Genomic DNA, 18,673 nt, shown 5'->3' with positions numbered 1-18,673 from the left:
GGGTGAAGAAAGGGGTGGAGCTGTCAACTGACCACTGGGAGGCTGCTGGTCAGACCTGGCAGACCCAAATGTGTTGTTAGGGTCTACTGGGTACTGAACGTCTACTGAACGTGTTTGAATTTGGCAATCTTTAATGTTGATTTTATTTCCCTGTTTTCATTGGTTCGCTCTATCCCTTGTTTTACCCATTTGTCTTCTACTACAATGTTTTACCTTTTTTTGTAATTGGTATTTTGAACTGCTTTTATTTTCGATTTATTCACCATATTTAACTTTGTCATGTACTATGTTCAGCGCCTTGGGCTACCCGACAGGGTTGCAGAAGTTGCTATATAAATAAAGCTTTGATTGATTGATTGATTGAACTATTACAGAACAAGTTTTTCAATAAAATCAGAACATTAATATTTAAGTGCATGAATTGAGAGAGAGAGAGAGAGAGAGAGAGAGAGAGAGAGAGAGAGAGAGAGAGAGAGAGAGAGAGAGAGAGAGAGAGAGAGAGAGAGAGAGAGAGAGAGAGAGAGAGAGAGAGAGAGAGAGAGAGAGAGAGAGAGAGAGAGAGAACGAGCGGAGGCAGTGACTGACGCAGCACGAGCCATTTTCAGCTCTGTCTTGTCAAATGCACCAGTACCGAAGAAACATGAGCAATAGTGAAGCAATCACAGAGAGTGCTATGGCATCAGATGGGTGCCAAAACCAGTGCACGCGGAATACGCGTAAAAGATATCACTGGAATAAAACAAAACAAAAAAACCTTATATGTTATCTGTTGTCCTTACCTGGATTCAAACCCGGATCCTCCAAGTGAAAGTCTTCGGCTCTACCAGCTGAGCTATGACTGTACATACTAAAGATTGAATCAGATTTGTTGTTGTGCTACTCCCATTGTGCTCCGAGAGGAAACCAATGGGCCGATGAGGTAGAGGGTAAGGAGCGGAAAAAAACTTACCATTTAGAGGACAGAAAAGATCAGCCACAGGCCACGCCTCCAGAGTGCCAAAACTCCCAACAGCCCAGCGAGCAGAATCGGAAACCGAGCGCGCAGAAAGGCTGCCGCGCACGAAGCGAGGCTGCCGCGCGCATGTTTTTCTCTGCCGTGTGCTCGTTGGCCAAAGCGCGCATGCAAGTTTGTCACTTATGCACATCCTTGTGCACTCACAGACACAGTTTGCTCCCTCTCAGTGTACAAATGACCTCTCGCCATGTATATTTTCACTTGAGAGGTTCTAACTTCCACATGTGAGTCCCGTTCGCACGCGCGATGTGGACCTGTGCACGTGGTTTTGGCACCCAGCTGACGCCATAGAGATCCTTTACTGTCTTTACGTGGATGGGCCGGACTGAGACTGCAGAGTTTTGTGTGTAGGGAGTGGCAGGCACTCTATGTGACTGTCCAATTACAGAGCGTGAAGACAGTCAAGCCCCCTTCAGACAGGCCATGAAAAACGGAAATGTTCCGGGCTCTCTCCGTAAGACCTTTGTGTCTGAATACAAACGTGTTCCGGAACTTAACCGGACGAAGCCCCTAGTAACAGGTCCGAACTTGTTACGGACATGGTGGCTGCTTCAGACTGGTGAGGTAGAGTTCCTGACAAGAGGGAGGGGGAGGAGGAGGGGACCGGGGGACGCTGTGCGCACCTAGATAGCCCGCTGCTGTAGCATGCGGCGAACCACGGCAGCTCGCCTCCTACGGTACCGCCTAGACGTGCGACTTAGCGCTTCACACCGCTTCAGTGATTCCTTTAACCATTGAGCTTCATCATCCAGGTCTCTTATGCGTCTTCGTGTGCGCAGAATTATGCTTAAGCGCCTCGTGATTTTTATCTTGAGAGGCGCTATAGAAATGATATTTTCTTCTTCTTCTTCTTCTTAACATAAGTCCGATTCTACCCCCCGCCGCCGTCAGACATCTGGAACTTTTCCCTGCTGTGTGAACGCAGCCGAAAGGACAAGTTCCGGTACAAAAGTGGTGTGTCTGAAAACACAGTTCCGGTTAAAAACCGGGCTGAATTGTCCACAAATGTTCCAGAATGTCTATCTGAAAAGGGCTTCAGTTACCCAATGAGGATTTTCCTTCAGCACGATTACAAGTATTTATGAGTTTTACTTGTTTCATGCTCAAATTCGTCAAAAATGCTTTATCCATACCATCCCTACTGAATATTATTGAAAATCTGTGACGTGAGTTAAAGAGAGCTGTCCATGCTCAGAAGCCATCAGACCTGAACAAACTAGAGATGTTTTGTAAAGAAGAATGGTCCAAAATACCTTCAACCAGAATCCAGACACTCATTGAAAGCTATAGGAAGCGTTTAGAGGCAGTTATTTCTGCAAAAGGAGGATCTACTAAATATTGAGTTAATTTTAATTTTTATCACAACAACCGACGATTTATAAAGGAAAATCATGATGAACTATGCTGCCCAAATGTTTGCACCCCACTGTACCTTTCATGGACAGGATTTTTAGTTGTTAATTGTTTTCTATGGGAAAAAAAGCTCTGGCACCCCTGTTTCAGAAACTAGAAATAGGGTTGCTGGAATGGAGGGCAGTAAACTGCATGATTTGGAGTCTTACTCATTATTGTTCATGATATTCTGACATCTTGATTCTGACTGGAAAACATCAACACGACTCTTCCACTGCCTCCATTCATTGTACTGTTTTATTTCCAGAAATAACTCAAACCTGAAGGAGTTATGCCATTGTAGCTTGATGGATACTGCTACATATTTTAAATGATCATTACGATGTGATATTCCATATAAATATCAGTTATCAATCTGATTGGTCTTGAATATTTAATTTGATATCATTCTAGGTTCTTGGACTATTCAGGAACACACACTTCAAATCAATTTGACTGCATGGTTTCATAAACTATGGATTATTCATAAAACTGTCCCATGCCAGTGTGCAAGTCTATGACACCCTTGTGTGAAGGCAGCTCTTGAGTGGTCTGGAAAAGAGACAGCCAGATTGGTAATGTCACCGAATGGAGTGGCTCCTTGAATCTCAAAGAGTCACAGCTCCCTTTGAATTCAGATATCACCAACCATGAAATACCACCAGGGTCTGCAAGTTAAACGTTCCATGCCTGAGGTGTTGTAGCATCTGAAACCAGTCGCAGGCATTGCTGAGGGGCTTTTGACTTAGAAGTCAAAGAGAATGGTCCCAAGTGCTTGCTTACCCGGTTGGCCTAACCAAGTTAACAGGCGAAGAACTGGTTAGATCAGGAAGTGACCTAACCTTTATTAACTGTTGACAAATTTAGACTAATCAGAATTTGACAAGTTTTTAAGGACGTTACCAAATACCTCAGAAAATCACTCCTTCACTCAGAGACTTAGAGGTTATTCTCAAGCCTGGGGCACCCTGGAGGCAGCCACACCACACAGCGTCTCGCCGCGTCTTTATTTTAAATAGAAGTCATTATAGTTAATGAGAGTGGGCACACGGGTAGCGCCGCAACATGTCCCAGAATAGCCAAGGTGCAGAAGATGGGCACCAGTTCTATCTCAAGCGCCGCGGCATGGCTGTTTATAACATTGTGGAGTACTTTACAATATTACAGTGCGGAACGGCTTTACGGCACAAACCCAACTGCTGGCACAAACCCAGGCACAGTTTTGATAACTTTACAGTACTAATGACCTTAAAATATTTCAATAAATAGCATACCTACCCATGTTGAATGAATGTGAGTCTCACAAAACACGATGGCAATTCTGATCACGTAGAAGCAATTGTCACTTCCTGCTTCTTGTTCTCAAGTCTTGTGTGATATTGTGACTATCACACGACTGACCAGTGCAATCTCAAAATCTCGCACCACGCCCACCTCCGGTATGCTCCAGACTTAGGTGTGAAATAAAAATGTTAAACTTTTTTTTTCTCCGTGTCCTCTCTGGCTGTGAAGCAAACAGAATTGATGTTTGAATGCTTGTGCAAGCCTTACAGATTTACTCTCAGGTGGAGCATCAAAGCTTCTGCTTTTAGTGTCACGTCTGATACTTAAAAAATATAAATAAATAAAAATAAATAAATAAATAAAATGTTAAACGTTACTAATATTATGATATCATTGTGTCCATACTGATAGATTAAATTATTAATTCAACAATTATTGATCAGTGTCATGGTGAGTGTTGGTTTTCGGCCAATACACAGGTGAGTGAAGCTCTGAGGCAGCAAACTACTTAAATCCATTTAATGCAGGGACCTGGGAGTGCAGGAACAACAGGAACAGAAGCACGTTGACATGGGGAGACATAAGACAAGGACAACAGAAGAACCAACAAAAAACACAGGAATGACGGGGCTTAAATACACAGGAGCAGGTGATCAGGTTAACAAGAGGCAGGTGCAACCAATAAAGACAAGGAGAGACGAGAGGCGACCAAGGCTGGGAAGCAGAACGTGACAATTTTCCCCTCTCAAGGGCAGCTCCAGATGCCCAACAAAGAGCAAAAACAAAAAGCACATGCTTAGCTCAAGAATGTCCAAGACCTGGCATAAAAACACATGTTCATGGAGTCACTGAAGCCACTACCCTGGAGGCAGGGACATAACGAGATGCGGGAGCAAGACGAGAACCTTAGCTGACCAGCTGCAGACCTGAGAGTGTGTAGCGTCATGAATGGCCTCTAATTTGTGGCAAAGGTCATACTTTCCCAGCTGGGTCAAGCTGGGTCGACTGTAACTTTGCCCCACAGATTAACCACGCCAGAAGCCGTGATGGCTGCTGAAACCATCTTTATCTGCTGCTGTTCCATCCCAAGATGAAGGACACTTAAAGTTTCACAATAATAATTTTAAATAATAATTTTAATAATCTCTTAACTTTATTACTGTTATTACAACTGTAGCGTTATGGTTTATGCTCTTTTATGAAAGAGGAACCATTCTACATTTTAATTTGTGATATTAATTTTATTAAATTAATAACCAAATTGTATAGTTTTAAGAAGACTCAAAGGTTGTTTTCATCGATAAACTGTCGATAATATCCGTGGGTCTGTGTTTCAGTTCAATGAAGAAACAAGTCTGACAATTAAAAGTTTTAATTTTTCAAATTAAACTAATGATTTTGAAATTGACAAACAGGAAATAACAATCAACATTGGCAACTTTGTGGGACAATCTTTAACAGTTGATATGCTGTTCTTGCTCAAATAGACCTTGTGATGAGTGTGTGAAGATTGAATATGAGGTGAGCTGAGTGCGGGTGTGCATCTGATTTTGCTTCAGGAAGAAACAGGTGTCTGAGTGAAAAGTGATGGTTTGAATAAACTTAGGTTTAGTTGGAAAAGATGCATCAAAACGCTATCTGTCGTGGAATGCCTCACCGTATGTGGACTCCCTGTTGGACCCGGGACGTCACCTTAGGATGATGTTTCATCCAGGGCACCTTGGCTGGCAAAGAAGACAAAGATGCGCCACGAACCGGTCCAGAGTTGCCCTCGGTACACGTTGATGGTAAAGCGTTTTGTCGATGCGTTTTGTTAAGTTTAGTTCACTCAGAAATCAAAAGACTCGGTATGAGTCTGCGTTAGAAGTTGCGATTCAGCTGTCCTGTCTGGCTTGGCAGGAACAGCGTGAGGGGGGGGAAGAGAAATGAGCCGATCGGCTCTGTCCCCCCTTTGGTTTCTTCAGGTCCTCTCTCTTTCGTTGTCCAACACGAACTGAATCATAAGACTGAAACTTACCAAAAGCCTTTCTCTTCTCAAAGCAAAACGTGTACGTCAGCAAATGTGTTTTGGAGTTTACTGTGAGAATCTGTGTGTGGGTGTGTTTGAGTGTGTGTGTGCTTGAGTGTGTGTGAAGGTCGATAACAAACATCCTCAAACATTATTTAATTAAGTATGGATTCATTAATCCATTATAATTACCCAAAGCATAAGAATCATTCATTTGATTAAACACATTTATAATGAGCAAAATGATAATGATTATTCTTTAACATTAAAATAGAGAAAAGAAATTTTAAGACTTGTTATGACTACATTTCCTGGGAACACATCTTCTGGCAAGACTGCAGGTGGCAGATGTTATGGTTATGGTTTCCTCCCAGACATCATAAATAATCTCTTGATTCAGTATAAATGTATTTTAATTACTGGAATGACTTATTATGCTTTGGGTATAATAATAATTATCGTTGATAATCTGTAATGTGTGTTCAGTTAACCAGAAGGTCATCTTGCACGTTAACCAGCCTCATTCAGAAGGGATCCAGGGTAAGGGGTAAAACCATCTCACATGTCATTACCTCATGACCAAGCTTTCTGACACTGAGAGGGCATGTTCTGAGGGTTTTGTTAAAACCGAATCCCGCGGCAAAAAGTTCAGTTCTTGAACCATACAGGAGAAGGACGGCCGCCTGAATCTCTATGAAGCATTCTGTCACGCCGATAGAATTAAGATACTCGAAAATGTTGTTGCTAACCAACTACACTCTCATCTATCCAGCAACTCCCTCTACGAAGTCTTCCAGTCTGGTTTCCGCCCCCACCACAGCACAGAAACGGCTCTGATCAAAATCACAAAGAACCTCCTTCTTGCAGCAGACTCAGGCCAGATTTCCATCCTCATCCTACTCGATCTCAGTGCAGCATTTGACACCATCTCACACACAGTTCTACTCCATAGACTATCCACCATCGGCATTTCAAAAACTCCTCTAAATTGGTTCAAATCATATATATCTAATCGCACTCGATTTGTCCAACTGCGCACCTTCCACTCTAACCCCAAGCCAGTTACCTCTGGAGTTCTTCAGGGCTCAGTCTTAGGTCCCCTTCTCTTCATAATCTACTTACTCCAACTTGGCAATATCTTCAGGAAATTTAATATTCATTTTCACTGCTACGCCGATGATACCCAGCTCTACTTCTCTACCCAACCAAACCCCCCGCTCCCTTCATCCTCCCTTCTCAGTTGCCTCACCGAAGTCAAATCCTGGTTTTCTTCTAACTTTCTACAGCTCAACAGTAATAAGACTGAGATCCTCCTCACTGGCACCAAGTCATCTCTATCCAAGACCAGTTCATTCTCACTCAGCTTCGACAACACCACACTTCTCCCCACCGCCAAAGCTAAGAGCTCGGTTGTCATCTTAGACAACACCTTATCCTTCATTCCTCATATTAACAACACAATAAAAACTGCTTATTTTCATCTTCGCAATATCAATCGGCTCCGCCCCTCCCTCAGTCAACACTCCACTGCTATTTTGGTCCACAGCCTGGTCACCAGTCGCATCGATTACTGTAATGCCCTCCTCTCTGGTCTCCCTCTAAAATCACTCAACAAGTTACAGTTAGTCCAAAATTCAGCTGCCCGAATAATCACCAAGACCTCCACTTTTGATCACATTACCCCTGTCCTGCAACAATTTCACTGGCCCCCTGTCAAATACAGAATTGACTATATGATACTTCTTCATGCCTTTAAAGCCATCCATAATCTCGCTCCCCCATATCTTTCTAATCTCCTCCACATTTTCACTCCCACTCGCTCTCTCTGATCATCATCTACACCTTCCCTGTCTGTTCCTCGCACTCATCTCAGTACTATGGGAGCCAGAGCTTTCAGCCACTCAGCTCCAAAACTCTGAAACACTCTACCGCCTGACCTCCGCAATATAAACTCCTTCTCAACCTTCAAGTCTCAACTCAAAACTCACATGTTCTGCCTGGCTTACTCATTGTAACTGTCCTCCTTCCATCTACTCTTTTTAGTCTATTATCCATTGTACTGCTCCGACTCTACCATTGGGAATTACTCTTTGCATTTATTTCTTGTTGTTTGTATTGTTTGCTGTTCCTTATATTTTGTCTTGTACAGTGACCTTGAGAGCTTTGAAAGGCGCTTGAAATAAAATGTATTATTAATTGCCTTGAATAAATGCACCTGTTTCCAGCTGACACAAAGCTCCTTCAGAGTTATTGATTTTGAGACACAAATAGTTTCACCAGTCAAGTGACTCACGGAGACATCTCAGGACCGATTTGGTCGCACTAAGGTCTTTCTACCAACCTCGTGCCTGGAGGACACCATCTCCACCTGACATCTTGGATCCAGAAGAGGGTCTCCTGATACTGGGTGAGGTAGACACTTTTGACAGATTGCATCTGTATGCTGTTTCTTCTAATAAACATCAGTTAGCTGCAAAACAACTTTCCACCCAGAAACGCTTCTCTCTCTGAAAGAAACCTTCGGATATTCATTCACGCATCCAAAAACTCGCATTTTCATTTTAGCTTCCATTCAGTCACAGGTTTGCTTTTAAACAAGTTTCTTCGTCTTCGTCTTCCTCCGCTTATCCGGGTCCGGGTCGCGGGGGCAGCATCCCAACTAGGGAGCTCCAGGCTGTCCTCTCCCCGGCCTTGTCCACCAGCTCCTCCGGCAGGACCCCAAGGCGTTTCCGGACCAGATTGGAGATGTAACCTCTCCAACGTGTCCTGGGTCGACCCGGGGGCCTTCTGCCGGCAGGACATGCCCGAAACACCTCCCCGGGGAGGCGTCCAGGAGGCATCCTGACCAGATGCCCAAACCACCTCAACTGGCTCCTTTCGATCCGGAGGAGCAGCGGTTCTACTCCGAGTCCCTCCCGAATGTCCGAGCTCCTCACCCTATCTCTAAGGCTGAGCCCGGCCACCCTACGGAGGAAACTCATTTCGGCCGCTTGTATCCGCGATCTCGTTCTTTCGGTCATTACCCAAAGCTCATGACCATAGGTGAGGATTGGGACGTAGATTTTACCGGTAAATCGAGAGCCTGGCCTTCTGGCTCAGCTCCCTCTTCCCCACGACAGATCGGCTCAGCGTCCGCATCACTGCAGACGCCGAACCAATCCGCCTGTCGATCTCCCGATCCCTCCTACCCTCACTCGTGAACAAGACCCCGAGATACTTAAACTCCTCCACTTGAGGTAGGACCTCTCCCCCGACCCGGAGGTGGCAAGCCACCCTTTTCCGGTCGAGAACCATGGTCTCAGATTTGGAGGTGCTGATCCTCATCCCAGCCGCTTCACATTCGGCCGTGAACCTACCCAGCAAGAGCTGAAGGTCAGAGCTGGATGAAGCTAGGAGGACCACATCATCCGCAAAAAGCAGAGACGAGATTCTCCTGCCACCAAACTCGACACACTCCACACTAGGGATGGGTATCGATTAGGTTTTATCCGATACCGGTGCCAAACCGGTACTTTTGAAATGGTACCGGTGCTCAAACGGTGCCGGAACCGGTGCTTAAAGAATGTAAAAATACACAAGTTTTCCAAAAACCTCTTATTTTATTTTTTGATATTTTTTTGCAAAAAAATCACCATGTTAGCATTTTCTGGCAATATTCGGCATCGCTCTTGGCTGATGGCATGCCCAGCGCAAGAGAAAACACGTTCAGAAGGTGTTGATGAGGCTGGGACACACAAGTATGTATTGGATAGGGCAGATAAGTTGGGCAGTGTATCCCTCTTACTCCACCACCAGGCCACAGGGTCTTGTCCAGAGGGAATTCTTGGCAGTCTTTTGTATGTGTCAAGTTCCTTTTGTACCTGCTCTGTGATGGAAGGGACTCTACCCGCTGTATGAGAGGCTGCATCCTCCTTAAGTTGTCTGTCCTCATCCTCAAACAGCTTTTCCAAGGCTGACTTTTGGACCGTTCTTGGCTGGAAAACAAAAATAAGTAGTGTGAGATTGTCAAAACAACAAAGATCCCTTTTAGAATGTAGGACTACATGGTTGGGTTAGAAAAACTCAGAAATTACATATTTTTCTGGCTTCATCTCGGTGTCATCCATCACCCTGTCTGCTTGAGGGTCCTCTATGGGAGGCTATGGATAACACAAATAAAAAAAAACATTCCTTCAACATGGAAACTACATCATGCAGAAGGACAATGTTGTGCAGAAAATACCTGATCAACTGCTGCTGTGGCATTTGCAACTGCTGCCATCTCCAACCTGTCCCAGATGTCAGCTGCCTCACCTTCATCTAGCTTGCCTTTAAAACGTGGGTCCATCAGAGTGGCCTCCTTCAGAAATTTCTGAAGGTTTTCGTCCTTTAAAGAAAGTATATAATATAGAAGCTGATACCTAAATGCAATGCTACCCCTATATTTGTCAGTATTCATATGTTCTGCAGATGCCTGATATCTGTTCTGCAGACTACCCCAGACTTTCTCTTTCATTGATGAGGTGAAAACGGTGTCTTCATCGGATTGCCTGAAATGTGCCTCCAGCTTCATCAGGATGGGGATGATTTGGCTGCATGTGGGCGACTTCTCACTTGACACACACATGGTTGATGTGTACAGGACTTGCATGCACTTAATAAACATCTCTGCTTTCGTTAGATCAGTGCACGTGAAGCCTTCTAGCCTGTGGAAAATTATTAACAATGTTTAAGGTAAATGACTAAATGAAATCATTTAGCACTTACAAGTGATGCTGGTGTCATTAACTCACTTATCCTTCTCCATTGGCTTCCTCAGACGTTGATCCAGAACAGCTGCCTGGATTGCATCAAACTGCTCAATAAATCTCTCCACCATCAGGAAGAGAGAGTTCCAGCGCGTTTTAACGTCAAGAATGACATTATGCTCTGGCAAATCTAAAGCACAGACAGACACAAATGTATTTTGAATTACTGTAAAAAAGGTAATATGATTAACAATACATTTACATGTGTAACTGCATATGCTACTTACTCAGGAGTCGCTGCTTTTCTCTGAGCACAGTTTTGCTCAATGATGAACGCTTGAGCCTCACCACAACTGAGCGGATTTTGGCACACCAGCTGGAAACTGCAGGAATGTCATACACCTTTTGTGCTGCTAGGTTTAGGGTATGGGCAAAGCATCCCACTTTCAAAAAGTTCAAGTTTTTCAAAGCAACATCCATGTTGCTGGCGTTGTCTACAGTGGCAGCAATTACTTTCTGTCCTAAGTTAAACTGCTCCACAACACTTGATATTTCTTTAGCCACTACCAGACCTGTTTGTGACTCATAAACTGCTTCAGTGCTTAGCACATTCTGCATCATCCTGCCTTTGTAGATGTAATGAACCGTGACTGTGAGGAAATGGTCCTGAGCAACACTAGTCCATCCATCACAGGTGATTGCTACCTTGTTAACCTGAGCCAACTTCTGGATGAGGTTGCTTTTTTCAACAGAATACCATGCAGGTATAAATGTGTTGGACAGGTCGTCTCTGGATGGGGGCTGATACCTCGGATTAAGGGCAGTGCACATCTCCCTGAATAGAAACAAATAAATTTGAATTTAAATTGAAATGTAGTTATTTTTCCAAACAGATAAAAAAAGACTAAATAAAAACATGTAACCCACCCTTTATTTGTACCAATTATTAACAGAGCACTTGCAAAGCTAAACAGCTATGAACAAAACTATTTTTATATCAGAGCAATGCAACATTTTTACCTAAATGATGGTGACTCCACCGTTGAGAACGGTTGGAGATCTTTGACTACAAACGTCGTCACTGCCCTGTGTATTTCCTCCACTTTTTCTTTGGTCAATTTAGACCTCTTGGCCAGCGTGAAGGGAGTCTCTGCCAAAAAGAACGCAGCATGTAGCTACGACCGTGTTTGCTAGCTCACCCTACATGCATTCATTTAATAATGTGTGCTCAACGTATAATACACATAAACTACTTTAAGCTACTTACCCAAAGAAGAGCGGCTGCTACTGCCGCCATCCTCTGTCAACTTTTCTGCTACAGCGGGAGGGGCTCGGCTGGGGCCAGGACGATTCTCCTCTCCAGGTTCTTCTGGGGGAACGTTGCTAAAGCTATCTCCAATACCGACAGTAGATGCGTTCGGTGGGAGGTTTCGCTGTTGCAAGCTATCAAACACGGTGCATGTCTCGGCTTTTAAAAAAATGCTATGCGTCACCAGGTGTTTCATTAAATTAGAGGTGTTACCTCCTTTACTGAGTATCACCTTGAAGCACCTGTTGCAGGTTGCTGAGTCTGCATCTTTTGCTGTGAAGTACAGCCACGCTTTCGACCGCTTCGCCTTCGGCATTTTGATAAATAATGTAGGTCCGCTCTAATTAAATACGCACTTGGCTGGGCCCGCCTACTATCACCGGAAAAGTAAAATGAGTGGCTACTCGAGTCCAAGATGATTGACATCTCCGAAATGAAGCACCGAAATCTGCGTTGCTTTTCGGTCTGGTTACTACCGTTTATGTCAGAACCGGTGCTATTAAAGTACCGAGTACCGGTACCCATCCCTACTCCACACCACGGCTGCGTCTAGAAATTCTGTCCATAAAAGTGATGAACAGAACCGGTGACAAAGGGCAGCCCTGGCGGAGTCCAACCCTCACTGGGAACAGGTCCGACTTACTACCGGCTATGCGGACCAAACTCACGCTCCTCTGGTAAAGGGACTGAATGGCCCTTAACAGAAAGCCACCCACCCCATACTCCTGGAGCGTCCCCCACAGGGTGCCCCTGGGGACACGGTCATAAGCCTTCTCCAAATCCACAAAGCACATGTGGATTGGTTGGGCAAACTCCCATGCCCCCTCCATCACCCTTGCAAGGGTATAGAGCTGGTCCACAGTTCCACGGCCAGTTTTAATATCAAATTCTCTGTTCAAAATTGTCATTTCTAAATTGTCATTTCAAATTGTCATTTTTTTAATAAAGTGTTAGTAATAAATGCTTACTTAAAAAACTTGACTCTTCTTTGAAATTAAACACAGAATGGTGTATATTTCTGGTTATTGGAAAAGCAAAGATTCCTTTAAACTTCTGATTAAATAAACTTTTGCTATTAAATTTAATTATCTTAAATTAAAAATTAATCTTTGGATTAAAAATAGACCAAGCTCGTTGGCATATGAACCTCTATCGAATATATAATATCCTAGATATTTATATATGATAGAAGCTTCATTGTTAACTTGTTTGGATCTTTTTTCAGAATCTAACAAAGCTGATAGCAAACAGGGTTGATTTTAGTATGTAGTTAACTATGCTACAAGTGACAGGAAAGCTGGGACCACTCGATTAGGTGGCACAGCAGGGGCCTCTGTCAAAGGTGGCTGGAGCTTGAGCTCCACCAGGAGCAGCAAAGGAAAGGCCACTGGGCGCTGTTGGAGCCAACCCCTGAAATCCCAACCCACCAGAGGACAGAAGGTGGCGTCAGGATGGGCTGCTCTGCGTTGGTGGTACAGACCTTAAGGCAGAGGTGGGGTGTGGGACCCTGGAAGCTGTGGCATGGACCCCCACGGACCCACCAGAGAAGAAAAGGAGGCGTCAGGAGGGGCCTCAGTGAGCCAAGAGCGCAGACCAGGAGATGCAGAACCCTTGAGACCCGACCCACCAGAGGAATGGAGGTAGTGTCAGGTGAAGCTGCACAGCACTGGAGACGCTGACCAGGAGATGGCGATGAGGAGAGAGACCTGGCCGACCACCCGAGGAACAAATGGGTGCTCCATCACAAGGCTGCCGAAACTCCTCGACCTGGAGCACCAGGATGTCCAAGGCAGAGCGACTCACCGCTGGACCCTCTGTGGTCGGTTCGTTCTGTCATGGTGAGTGTTGGTTTTGACCTACACTGAACAAAAATATAAACGCAACACTTTTGTTTTTGATCCCATTTTTCATGAGATGGACTTAAAGATCTAAAATTCATTCCAGATACACAATATCACCATTTATCTCAAACATTGTTCACAAATCAGTCTAAATGTGTGATAATGAGCACCTGTGCTTTGCTGAGATATTCCATCCCACCTCACAGGTGTTCCACATCAAGATGCTGATCTGACATCATGAGTAGTGCACAGGTGTACCTTAGACTGCCCACAATAAAAGGCCACCCTGGAATGTGCAGTTTTTTTTTTTGCTTTATTGGGGGTCTGGGGACAAAAGGAAATATGAAAGGCAACCAAGGCTGGGAAGCAGAACGTGACAATCTGGTGTACTTTAAGATCTAAAATAAATAATTACAGGGAAAATATTAATTTTAACCCATCATTCATTTATGTAAAGTATAGGACACATTATTAACCCACATGAGGTCTACGTGGCAGGGGTGAGGTGGTGCTCACTCCTCACCCCTGCCACATGGACCCAAGGGATAAACCATCAACCCTGCTCAACTGGTCAACTTTCCTCGCGGGGTCACCCATAAAAACAGTGGGAGGGTTACAACACTTTGGATTTGAACACATTATTCATTCAACAAAATACGATTATATTTTGCTTATAAGTATAAAGTCATTTATGAGCCAGGAAAGATAAGCTTTATTCAGAGAGTAAAAGTCTTGCCTTCTGCATGGGACTTGGGTTTCTAGCTAAGATTATTATGGCTTCCCTTTTTGGTAACAAGGTCGTAGAGCAGTGCGTTCTCTGTTTTGGAGACCAGACAGTTAAAATGTGGCACACAATACTCCAGGCAGATGAAACAACCTGTGTGATGACCTATGACCTTACAGTAGACAAATAACCAAATTCAAGTTTCAAGTTTATTTCTATAGTCCCAAATCACGACAACAGTCGTCTCAAGACACTTAACCCAATCAGAAAAAAGTTTCCTATTTTAGGAACCCAGCGAATTGCATCAAGTCACTGACTGGTGTCTGTTTGTTGGCCTTTGGTATGCTACACTATGTTGTAGAGCTGCTATTGCTAACGGTTAACTTCTATTAGCCAAGACGTGCTCTGCTCTCTCCTGGATGCTAAAACAATAGCCTTCCCAGTCTTGGGTAAAGATGGGTAAGTCTAAGAATGTTAATTTACAGTGTGACATAGATCAGTGTGGCTTTTTCTAATCTCAGTGTTAGAAGACTATTTTCATGTTCAGGCTGCATGTCAAAGAGTGACCAATCACTTTTCAAAAATAACAAATATTATACAGTTCACAGTTAACCTCATCTTTACGAAGGAAAATTAAACAAAGTTGGGCCACATGTTTAACTTGATAAAAGCTTTAATGTTGTAGAAAAACTGAGGACATTTGCATTTAGCTACATTAATATCCAGAGTGTAGTATACGCCCTTCAGCCTGCTGGGGTTTATTGCTGATTTTTTTTCATGATTCAGCATTCAAGTGTTTCTTCTTAAATGTATTATTAATATACATCATCATCCTTTTGAATGTGGGATTAGTAAATTTGAATGTGGTTCATCCTCAAAGCTGAAATAATCTAATGTGTTAGGTTTACACAAAGGCTTTACATCTCAAGAGATAGACTTCAGAAATAAAATAAATCTTAATTTTCTCAAAAACAAATTTCTATTTCTCCCATTTTCATGAAAAATCCATTTTACCAAGTGAAAACACCCAAATTAATGTTTTTTTTCTTTAATTCTTGCAAATACCAGCATTTTTTAAGATTACATTTTATAGTTTATGTATCTTTGGTATGTTCTTACTGTGTCAAACCCAAAATGGAATATAGCTTATATAGTTTAGTAGTGAAGTTAGACGTATTTTAGGTTAAATAAAAACCTGTTCATTTGTTTATTAGAATAATTTCACTTCTGTTCCCTGTAGTATTTGCTGTTCTTTTGCTTCTTCTGTCTTGTTTCATCAGTGCCAGAGTCGGTGGAATAATTGGCAGGCACAGGTGTGAGCTCGATTCACGAGCCTGCTCACAATGTTCTGCTTCTCAACATGGCAGCTATTGTCCTGAAATCCTGCAAAGCAATTGCTCACTTGGTAAATCTGAATCACTGAAGTTGTAGCAACTCTGTTTGCACCTCCTTTCAACCATCGTTGGCCTAAAATAATTCACTAGGAGAATTTCCTGCATTTTTTAGCAGGAAGGAGTCATGCATTGTTGAGAACACGGTGTCAGAGAAGGCTAATTGTTTAGTCAAGAGCCGAAAATGAAAGAACTCCTCTAAAATTGGTTGAAGGCACAACTAATGATGGATAAAAGTCCAATATTTTGTTGACTTTAATTTCCTGACATATTCCTCCAGCACTTGCAAAAATATGGTGTTCATGAACAACTCTACCCTAGAGATTGAACATTTCTTCTTGAGAGCCCACAGATAGTTCTGAAAGTAAAGCTGTCACGGAGATTTTCATTTTCTATTCCTTCTCACTCTATTGTCTTTTCTTTCCTCAATGCTACGCTATTGTCAGTGCTGGTTTAAACTTTGTTTATTGGTGTGTTTTTTTTCTACTTAAACTTTTTTATTTTCTACTCTTTTAGTGTGGGAACCCAGAGCAGTAAATCAGAAGCAGCTATGGTTGTTGTGTGATATACGTTTATGCATGTTTGAGCTTGTCAAACTGGGAAAAGACGTGAAATCATTTTGCTGTTTAACCACAAGGAAATGGATGCAAAGAGAACAAGTGGCCATAAGCCCATAAACAAGATCAATTGGTTTTTTGCACTCTCATAAATTACTGGATGGAGGCTTTTCCAAGTGCGGCTTTAGAAGTGTCCTGGATACTGAGATGTGCATCTAGAGATCGAGACAGGATTAAAGCAGTGCACATAAAGTAATGGAGCAATTACCTCTGATGGTGAGCTCAAATCATAATTATCCTAACAATACTGAAATGTTTAATCAGTTTTTTATGTGGAGCTTATTTTTAAGCAAAAATTGGCCTTGTCTGACAGTTACAGAAGGCAATTTTATTTAAAATCTTGCACCAAAGTCATATTACACCTTGTGAAGCTGATGGATATAAGTTATGTGCCAAATTTAATTATGTCTACATTTTCATTTACCTCTCACTTAAACTTCCATCATAAGTTTTCCATCAGTGTATTTGGTATAAGAGAGACAATCAGAGCGGATGAGTTCAGGAGCTTTAAATAAAAACTCTGAATCAATTAAAATTTCAAATTTAGTTTTTTTTATTTATTATCCTGTTCAATCTAACTCCACTTGTGTCACTTCTACTATGACTTCTGATGGCACTAAGAGCTTGAACTCAGCTCCTGGTAGCGTGAGGTGAGGATCACAGTTTCAGTGTTTACAGTTAGTTATGAAAAATTGTGCAGTGCATGTTCTGAAGTTTAAATATACTGTCTTTAGTAAAAATGCAAAGTTAATGCCAGAGCAGATGTGCTGAGTGTGTTTAGTCTGTGTAATGACATCAGAATCTGCTTTCAAATGTTCACCAATAGTAATCCGAGACATAACACACATGGACCTTTGTAGTGATTTTTAAATGTCATACTTTTTCAAGAAAAGGCTTAAAGCTGCACTATGTAAGAATTACATTCTGTGGCCAAAATTGGGCGCTGCAGCCCTTTTGAAAAACACATCAGTGACTCTCACTGCCGTTCTGTGAGTTTAATGGCTGTTGTCAATTACAGATCTACACCAGAAGATCCTAGACAAGCAAAGACGATTCCTAGGCAAGGCAAGGCAAGGCAGCTTTATTTATAGAGCACATTTCAAATACAAAGGCAATTCAATGTGTTTTACAGTTATCAGAACATGACATGAATGCAACTAGGGATGCCGATACCGATACAGTATTTGTATCGGTAAAAGTTAACCGATACCAGTAACCAATACCAATGCAGTTGCTTGAAAGTGGCTTCACTGTAACTTGTCATTTCTGTTCACCGAATATTTAAGTTTTGTGATGATTTCTATTCATATATTTTACTTTTTATCTACATCACAGTCTTTTCCTGTTGAAAGCTGAAAATAAAATAAAACCTGTATTCTAATTCATTGCATTTTTTGTGTGTGGTAGAAGTATTGGTATCGGAGAGTACTCAGATCCAAGTATCTGTATCATATCGGTTTGGAAAAAAGTGGTATTGTTGCATCTCTAAAAACAACATAAAAACACAAATTAAAATACACACACAGGTAGAATTACAGTTTAGAGCTAAAGGAGAAGACAAAGTTACAGCGCAGATTACAGTGGAGGTGATGTGATGATAGGGTTTTTTGTTTTGTTTTAAACAACACTAGGGTTGGGCCAGATCTGAGGTCATGGGGAAGCTGATTCCATACATGAACAGCATAGTAACTAAATGCATCTCCACCATGTTTTGTTCTGACCCGAGGTTCTACCAACTGATTGTTTCCAAGGGATCTCAGGGCCCTATTGGGTGTAGTATATACAGGAATGAGATCGGACATGTATTTTGGTCCCATTCCATTGAGTGATTTATATACTAGTAGAAGTAGAAGTACTTTGAAATCTATTCTGTAGTTTACTGGTAACCAGTGTAGGGATCTAAGAACAGGAGTGATGTGCTCCATTCTCTTAGTTTTTGTTAAGACTCTAGCAGCAGCATTCTCAACAAGCTGCAGTTGCTTCACAGCTTTTTTGGGAAGACCAGTTAGGAGACCATTGCAGTTGACCTACATCAAATACACATTAATAAGTAGATAAATACTTTTCACTGTAATTTCGAGTTATTGATAATTGAAAAAGTAGCTAGAGATATGTTAGAGCCAACAATTTGTTTCTAAATAACCGTTAGCATTGTTAGCTCAGCCTTGTTTTTTATGCTAGAGGATAGATAGGTAGAAGACTATTTTCACATTCAGCCTGCATGCAAAACTCAGAGTGACCGATCGGATTTCAAAAAGAACAAATAGCTATATTACGTTTCTCAGTGAACTTCACCTTTAATACTGTCTGGAGAGTTCTAGGGTACGACCTGCCAGAATGATGGGCTATTGAAGTAGCTTAAAGG

Source organism: Nothobranchius furzeri, chromosome 1, assembly GCF_043380555.1.
Source record: "Nothobranchius furzeri strain GRZ-AD chromosome 1, NfurGRZ-RIMD1, whole genome shotgun sequence".
Classification (NCBI taxonomy): domain Eukaryota; kingdom Metazoa; phylum Chordata; class Actinopteri; order Cyprinodontiformes; family Nothobranchiidae; genus Nothobranchius; species Nothobranchius furzeri.
Note: the sequence above shows the minus strand (reverse complement) of the source record.